The sequence below is a fragment of the Caretta caretta genome, chromosome 1, assembly GCF_965140235.1.
Source record: "Caretta caretta isolate rCarCar2 chromosome 1, rCarCar1.hap1, whole genome shotgun sequence".
Classification (NCBI taxonomy): Eukaryota; Metazoa; Chordata; order Testudines; family Cheloniidae; genus Caretta; species Caretta caretta.
This window is the reverse complement of record NC_134206.1, coordinates 124,091,170-124,098,607: the sequence shown is the minus strand read 5'-3', so window position 1 is coordinate 124,098,607 and position 7,438 is coordinate 124,091,170.

Below are 7,438 nucleotides of genomic sequence, written 5' to 3'. Positions count from 1 at the left end.
GTTTGCTAAAGTGCATTTTTTTTTTAATTTGCCACTTCAGTTTGTTTCTTTCCCATAAACTTATGTATGAATAAAAATCCATTCTGGTTTTTCGTTAAGTGACCGGTTCAACTAAACAACAGGCTAACTTTAAAATTACAAGTTCCAACTGCACAGCAGCTCTTAAATTGTCTAGTTTGGTTTATTTTAACTACAGTGATCTACCTCCTAGTCTTTCCCTCTTGAAGACAAATTATTGATCTGAAAGAATCAAATTAATGACTATGCATCATGGGGCAAGACAGTAAGATTTCTAAAGCTAGACCGGCCACTTCTGTGGCAGAATTGGAAAGGTTATACAGTCCATCTGTTCCCTTCTTGAGTAGTTCAGAGATGAAAAGTTCAAGCATCCTGCTGAGAGCACTTCAAGCAACAGACCACGTAAACAGTCTGGCACTCTGCTCCCATGATTAGAATGGATAGCATTGTGTGTGAGCACTCACTATCTTTGTTATTCCAAGACTTGCTTCTTAAATACTACCCTGGGAGAAACTGCTTGTTCTGGAGTGATGAAAATGATGAAGTTTACGCTTTAACTTTAACTCTTGAGAGCCTGCTGCATTATTCTTCTGGAGTGATAAATCCTAATAATGTCAGACATTTCCATTTGTAAAAACTTAAATCATTAGCCAACCTCAGAATGATGCGAACTGCTTTTCAGATTTTAGAGAGCAGAACCTGTCCAAATCAAATGGACTTGCCCATCTCTGGAGTCAGGCAAACCTTTATATGCAATTCAAGACGGGCTAAAAGCTGTCAGACTATTAGAGACAGGGTGGGTGCGGTAATATCTTTTATTGAACCAACCTCAACAAACTTGCCTCTCTCACCAACAGAAAAGTTGGTCCAATAAAGGATATTACCTGACCCACCTTGTGTGTCTAATATCCAGGGACCTACAAGGCTGCAACAACATGGCATACAAGAAAAAACTATAGTGGCTCAAAGCATTTCAAAAATACTATAACGAAGTGCCAGAGACCGAGCCTTTTTCAAAATTACTATTTTCTACTGCAAGACTCGCTCCAAGTTTTAGCACCATCCTGTACCAGAATGCTTCCAATAGCAGAGTTAAGACTGAGCATACTTAAAATGGAGTTAAATCTGAAATGCTAAACCTGAAAGAGGGGCCTAGTACCTTTCCTCTTAGTGTTTCATTCCTTGGCCCTTAACTTTAAAAACTAATGTAAAAAGTCATCTTGCAGCAAAGTTGTCTAGTACAGACAAAAAGAAAAGGAGTACTTGTGGCACCTTAGAGACTAACAAATTTATTTGAGCATAAGCTTTCGTGAGCTTATGCTCAGATAAATTTGTTAGTCTCTAAGGTGCCACAAGTACTCCTTTTCTTTCTGCAAATACAGACTAAGTGACCGCTGCTATTCTGAAACCTAGTACAAACAGTTGTCTGAATGTCAGACTGAGGGATAACTTAATTATGCACCCTTAAAAGGAAAGGGTCTTTAATTATAAGTTATACTTTAAAATAGTGGTTCTCAATCGGGGGTACATTTACCCCAGAGGCTATGCAGAGATCTTCCAGGGATACATCAACTCTTCTAGATATTTGCCTAGTTTAGAACAGGCTACATAAAAAGCACTAGCGAAATCAGTACAAACTAAAATTTCATACAGAAAATGACTTGTTTATACTTCTCTATATAATATACACTAAAATGTAAGTGCAATATTTATATTCCAATTGATTTAAATATGGTAAAAATGAGAAAGTAAGCAATTAAGTGTGCTGAGACACTTCTATTTTTATGTTTTGATTTTGTAAGCAAGTAGTTTAAGTGAGGTGAAACTTCGGGGGATGCAACACAAATCAACTTCCTGAAAGGGGTACAGTAGTCTGAAAGGGTTGAGAGCCACTGCTTTAAAGCAATGAAATGAACATGGTTCTTTCACTTTGTTTTGACTTCAACCTTTCTTCCCAATTTGGACTTCAGAATGAATCAAAGCTAAATAAACTAACAGCACCAACCACTTATTAATATGGAACTCATTAACCATTACAGAAAATAACCCTTTAATAGGATTTATTTACTTAAAAACTCACAAGAAACCTTTAATCTTTAGCATGACATGTTTTACATTTTCAGCTGGTGCTCAGATTCTTCTCATTTGTAGGTCATGTGCTCTTTCAATTTACCTTGTACTGAAATTTTGCTCTAAATGTGAAAATCCTTTTCATGAAACAGTGTGATGAATTTTAACTTTATACCAGTACTGAAGCTGGGTTGTTAGGCTAGAGCTGGACTTAGACATACAAACAGATGTAGTAACAAAACTACGGAAAGTTACTGAAATTCCTTTTTTTTTTTTTCCCCTCTCAAGCTTGCTCTGAGTCTCTGAATGGAAATCGGTTTAAGACTGATGAGCAGTAAGGCAACCCCATACATTAGTATCTTAGTTAGATCAGAGTGAAATTTAAGAGAGGGTCTTCCTGCTAACAGGTATGAGTTGCTGAGTCAGACAGCCTACAAAATGTAAGATCACTTCATTGTCTGATACCTGTATCAAGGATGTGCCTGACAGCTGCCTGTGCATTATGCCTTCATAGCAGTAGCATAATATTAAGATATTAGTGTCAATTCAATATTTAAACTATGGCTTACCCAAAGTCCATGTATCTGTGGTTCAGGGAATAGGCTATGGAATTTGCTTAAGAACTGAGTTTACTGACTAAAAGTGCTTCACCTCTCTAGCCATTAAAACACAATTATTTTTAGTACTTTGAGTCAGCATGAGCTTTGACCCAAATGAGATAGACAAAGTTAAGACGATAATTGTCTCTAACACTCCACAGAAGCTAACATACAAATTGTGTTGGGAAAACTCTTTTGCAGCTACTTAACGTCCCATATAAAAATCTTTAACATTCACTCAAACCTGGAAAAGCCATTGTAGTAAATTACCCAGTCCTAGTACCTGAACAGTCTACGACCCTAGCTAAACCTTGCTTGGTGTGCTCATGTATCCGCTGAAAAATTATGGAAGTGCTTTCAGTGGGGTCATGTGGAAGGATGTAAAAAAAATAAATCTCAAACTTCTGCTTTTAATATGACTATGCTTGTTTCTTTGCCCTAATGCTAGTAGATGTGAAACTAATTTGTTGTGACAGTCCTGTACAAAAAAAACCAACAACTTTACTACCTCTCTTGCACAACTACCTCTTAGGCTTATCTACATCACTTACCAGTGGAATTTATACATGTGGATTACATGCGAACAAAATCTGTTAAGATTACTAAAATTGCAAGGACAAGCTCTTGTGATAAGAAATACTACAATTAAGGTTCCTGTGACCTTAATTTGATCCTCTTGTGTGTATGCATGGCTAGTTTAATTATCACTTTTTTTTCCTACAGGACCTCTGCCTCATTCAGTGCACTCAATATTGTATTTTATCTCGCTTGTACAGTGTGTGGCCTATGTCTGATTTAGTGCACACTATCAAACCTGGCTCTGAGGACAAAAAAAATTATTTCCTCATGGGCTTTTCTATGGCACCTATTACTAGAATACAGGTGAGTCACAAAAACTCAGAGCACAATAGATATTAACCCAGTTTCACAGATAGTGGATACTTAATCTCAATCTTTGCTGAGTTCCAATTGTGGGGGCCAAACTCGACACCTATAACCTGTCAGAGTACTTCGTATTATATTAGCACTTTAGTTGTTCAAAGCACAGCTCCCATTGACTGACTTCAAATGCAGCTGAGTGCTTCCTCCTGCATGCTGCCTGGGTACCAGCAGAGGGGGTCACAGAGTACAGGAAAGACACAGTCCCCCAGTTCCAGTGCCTAACCTAGAACAGGCAGGAGCATCTGTTGCAAGGAAATATCTGCCTTTGCCATGTAGTGTGAGTGGGAGGGAGCATGCTTTGGGAGGATGGCCCAGGCAGAGCCTGGTTATCAACACTAGGGGCTGAGAGAGGCTCAAACATGCTAAGCAAGGAGAGAATCTTTAGATTTTTTTAGCAGCTAAAATGTAAGTATGAGCATGTGCTAACTGCCATTTTTGAAAGGTGTATATACAACTTGGCCACCTTTGGACAAACTTTCATAAGGATGGCAAAAGGCCCAGCCTCTGCCCAATTTAAAGTCCTTGCTCCACAGGATGGGGGCTCTAATTTTTTCAAAGAGGTCACTGGAATTTTGAAGAGTGAAAAATGTATTTTTCCCCCCCAACTTCATTCTCTAAAACAGCTGAACCATCTTGGTGAAATGTTCCAAAAAGATTTCAAGCTGAGGTAGATATCCAGCATGGAACATTTTAGCCTACATACTTACTGTTTGGCAAAGGATCAGAATTGAAAACAAGGTCTTATAATGGGAAGTGCTGGGTAACCTTAACAGGTGCTGTTACCAGCTCTACCTATAATAACCAGAGGGCCCAGTTCTGTAAGTTACACATGCACATAGCCCCATTGAAATGAATGGGGCTCTTTGTAAGTGAGAGTTTGAAGGACTTGGGGGAGGGATACCTCAGTGGTTTAAGCATTGGCTTGCTAAACCCAGGGTTGTGAGCTCAATCCTTGAGGGGGCTATTTAGGGATTGGGGCAAAAATTGGGGATTGGTCCTGCTTTGAGCAGGGGGCTGGACTATCCAACTGTGATATTCTATGATTCTTCTACATAATTTCAGTTTAACAAAACCTACAATCTTTCTTCACACACTAATGATCAGAGAAGTGATTATTCACTTAAAAATTCATTATCTTTGCCTTCAGAGAAAGGTTCAGTGTTGCCTTTTGGAACTTGTGTTTTGAAGTTATAACTCACCACTAATAACTTGCTCCAACTCCATTTTGGCAGAGTCCCTGCCTCTGCACGTGAGTGAGAATGGAATTTAAGTGCTTAAATTAAAAAAAAAAAAAAGCACAAGAAGTTAGGCCTTTTTCCTATCTTACAAGCTTGTCAGAGTGAAATCTGTATTCAATGAGTCATCTAGTAGCTATTTACTTTCTCAAAATATTCAGCTTACAGGCCAGAGAGGCTCAGTGGGATGTGAGTAGTGGGAGTAATACCCTTCATGTATATAGCCTAAAGTCCCAGAGAGAAGAGGGTGGGAAGGGGAATCCAAGGAAGCCAATATCACATCTTAGAAAGATCCAGTTCAAACTTCAGGGAGTGAAGCAGACCAGAACAGCTCAGTAACAAGAGCACGATTCTCATATATCCAGTGTGCATTGTAGGGCCAGAGAACATTAGAAAGAGGATTTGTTCTTCTATTTGAAAATACTGTTTTAGTAAGACAGGTTTGCAGTATAATGTAGCTTAATATCCTTCCACTGTATTGTAAGTTTTAAGCTTGTGGAAGAAAGTTTAAGATTCCATCCGATACAAATCCAAATGCCTCTAAAGTGGGTTTTTTATGCCATTTTGTAAAACAAGATTAGAAAAAATAAGCTTACATACCAAAAGAGGGAAAATTTGAAGGAACTGGTAAATTACAAAGCCAGAGAAATGGCTTAGGATGCAGTTTTAATATAGAAATACTGCTGGAAAAAGTCATGCTGTGCTTAAAACTGAAGTCCTAAATTCAGCAGAATTCCCATTGAACTTTAGTGCATTTTTTTTGCCAGAGGAAGGACTGCAGGGTTCAATACACAGTAAGGGTACAACATGCACTATAAGGTGGGTAGAAAGTTGGGTAGATTGTCAGGCTCAATGGGTAGTGATCAATGGCTCCATGTCTAGTTGGCAGCTGGTGTCAAGTGGAGTGCCCCAGGAGTCGGTCCTGGGGTGGGTTTTGTTCAATATCTTCATAAATGATCTGGAGGATGGTGTGGATTGCACTCTCAGCAAATTTGCGGATGATACTAAACTGGGAGGAGTGGTAGATACGCTGGAGGGCAGGGATAGGATACAGAGGGACCTAGACAAATTGGAGGATTGGGCCAAAAGAAATCTGATGAGGTTCAACAAGGACAAGTGCAGGGTCCTGCACTTGGGACGGAAGAACCCAATGCACAGCTACAGCCTAGGGACCGAATGGCTAGGCAGCAGTTCTGCGGAAAAGGACCTAGGGGTGACAGTGGACGAGAAGCTGGATATGAGTCATCAGTGTGCCCTTGTTGCCAAGAAGGCCAATGGCATTTTGGGATGTATAAGTAGGGGCATAGCGAGCAGATCGAGGGACGTGATCGTCCCCCTCTATTCGACATTGGTGAGGCCTCATCTGGAGTACTGTGTCCAGTTTTGGGCCCCACACTACAAGAAGGATGTGGATAAACTGGAAAGAGTCCAGCGAAGGGCAACAAAAATGATTAGGGGTCTGGAACACATGACTTATGAGGAGAGGCTGAGGGAACTGGGATTGTTTAGTCTGCGGAAGAGAAGAATGAGGGGGGATTTGATAGCTGCTTTCAACTACCTGAGAGGTGGTTCCAGAGAGGATGGTTCTAGACTATTCTCAGTGGTGGAAGAGGACAGGACAAGGAGTAATGGTCTCAAGTTGCAGTGGGGGAGGTTTAGGTTGGATATTAGGAAAAACTTTTTCACTAGGAGGGTGGTGAAACACTGGAATGCATTGCCTAGGGAGGTAGTGGAATCTCCTTCCTTAGAAGTTTTTAAGGTCAGGCTTGACAAAGCCCTGGCTGGGATGATTTAATTGGGGATGGGTCCTGCTTTTGAGCAGGGCGTTGGACTAGATGACCTCCTGAGGTCCCTTCCAACCCTGATATTCTATGATTCTATGAGGAATTTACTTGCAGTAACCCTTCTTCCCCTTCCACCACTTGATGTAAGAAATAAAATAGAAAAAATTCAAACTTCAGCAATGGCTCCCATGTTCATGTCAGGGTTAGGACAGTGGCTTTAACTACACTGCAGATTGTTTCTGAAGAGTTCAAAGAACAGCTGCCCAAAGCTACACCAACCAAACTCGAAGAAATCAGTATTTACTATGGAATGACTTCTGAATTGCTAATCTTAGTCTGGTGAGTGTGCATCAATTTACAGAATCTTTCAAAACACTGTTGCATATCCCCTCCCCCCGCCAAGGCTGGCCACATTTTAATCCATAGTGCATGCCACCATGCTGTTTCCTCTGCAAGTTACTCTATTTGATCTACTAAGTAATCTATACTGATGTCACTGGGCACTGACATTTGTTACAACCAAAATCATGATTGAGTGTGGCTCCTGTCCACAAGCATCTAGGCACAAAAGGATGGGTCCATGGTGTGGTGTCAGGGTAATCCTTTTTAAAATTTCTTGTTTATTACCACCATTTAAGATTTTAAAAGGCTACTGGTAAGTTACTGTTCTCTGTTAGAAGCTCAGCTAGGGTGACTGAAGCCTAGTCTGCACTTTGCTGATATAGCTGTACAGGGTCAGTGACTGAAATAAGCTATAACAGCAAAAGCACTTACGCCACTACAACTGTCT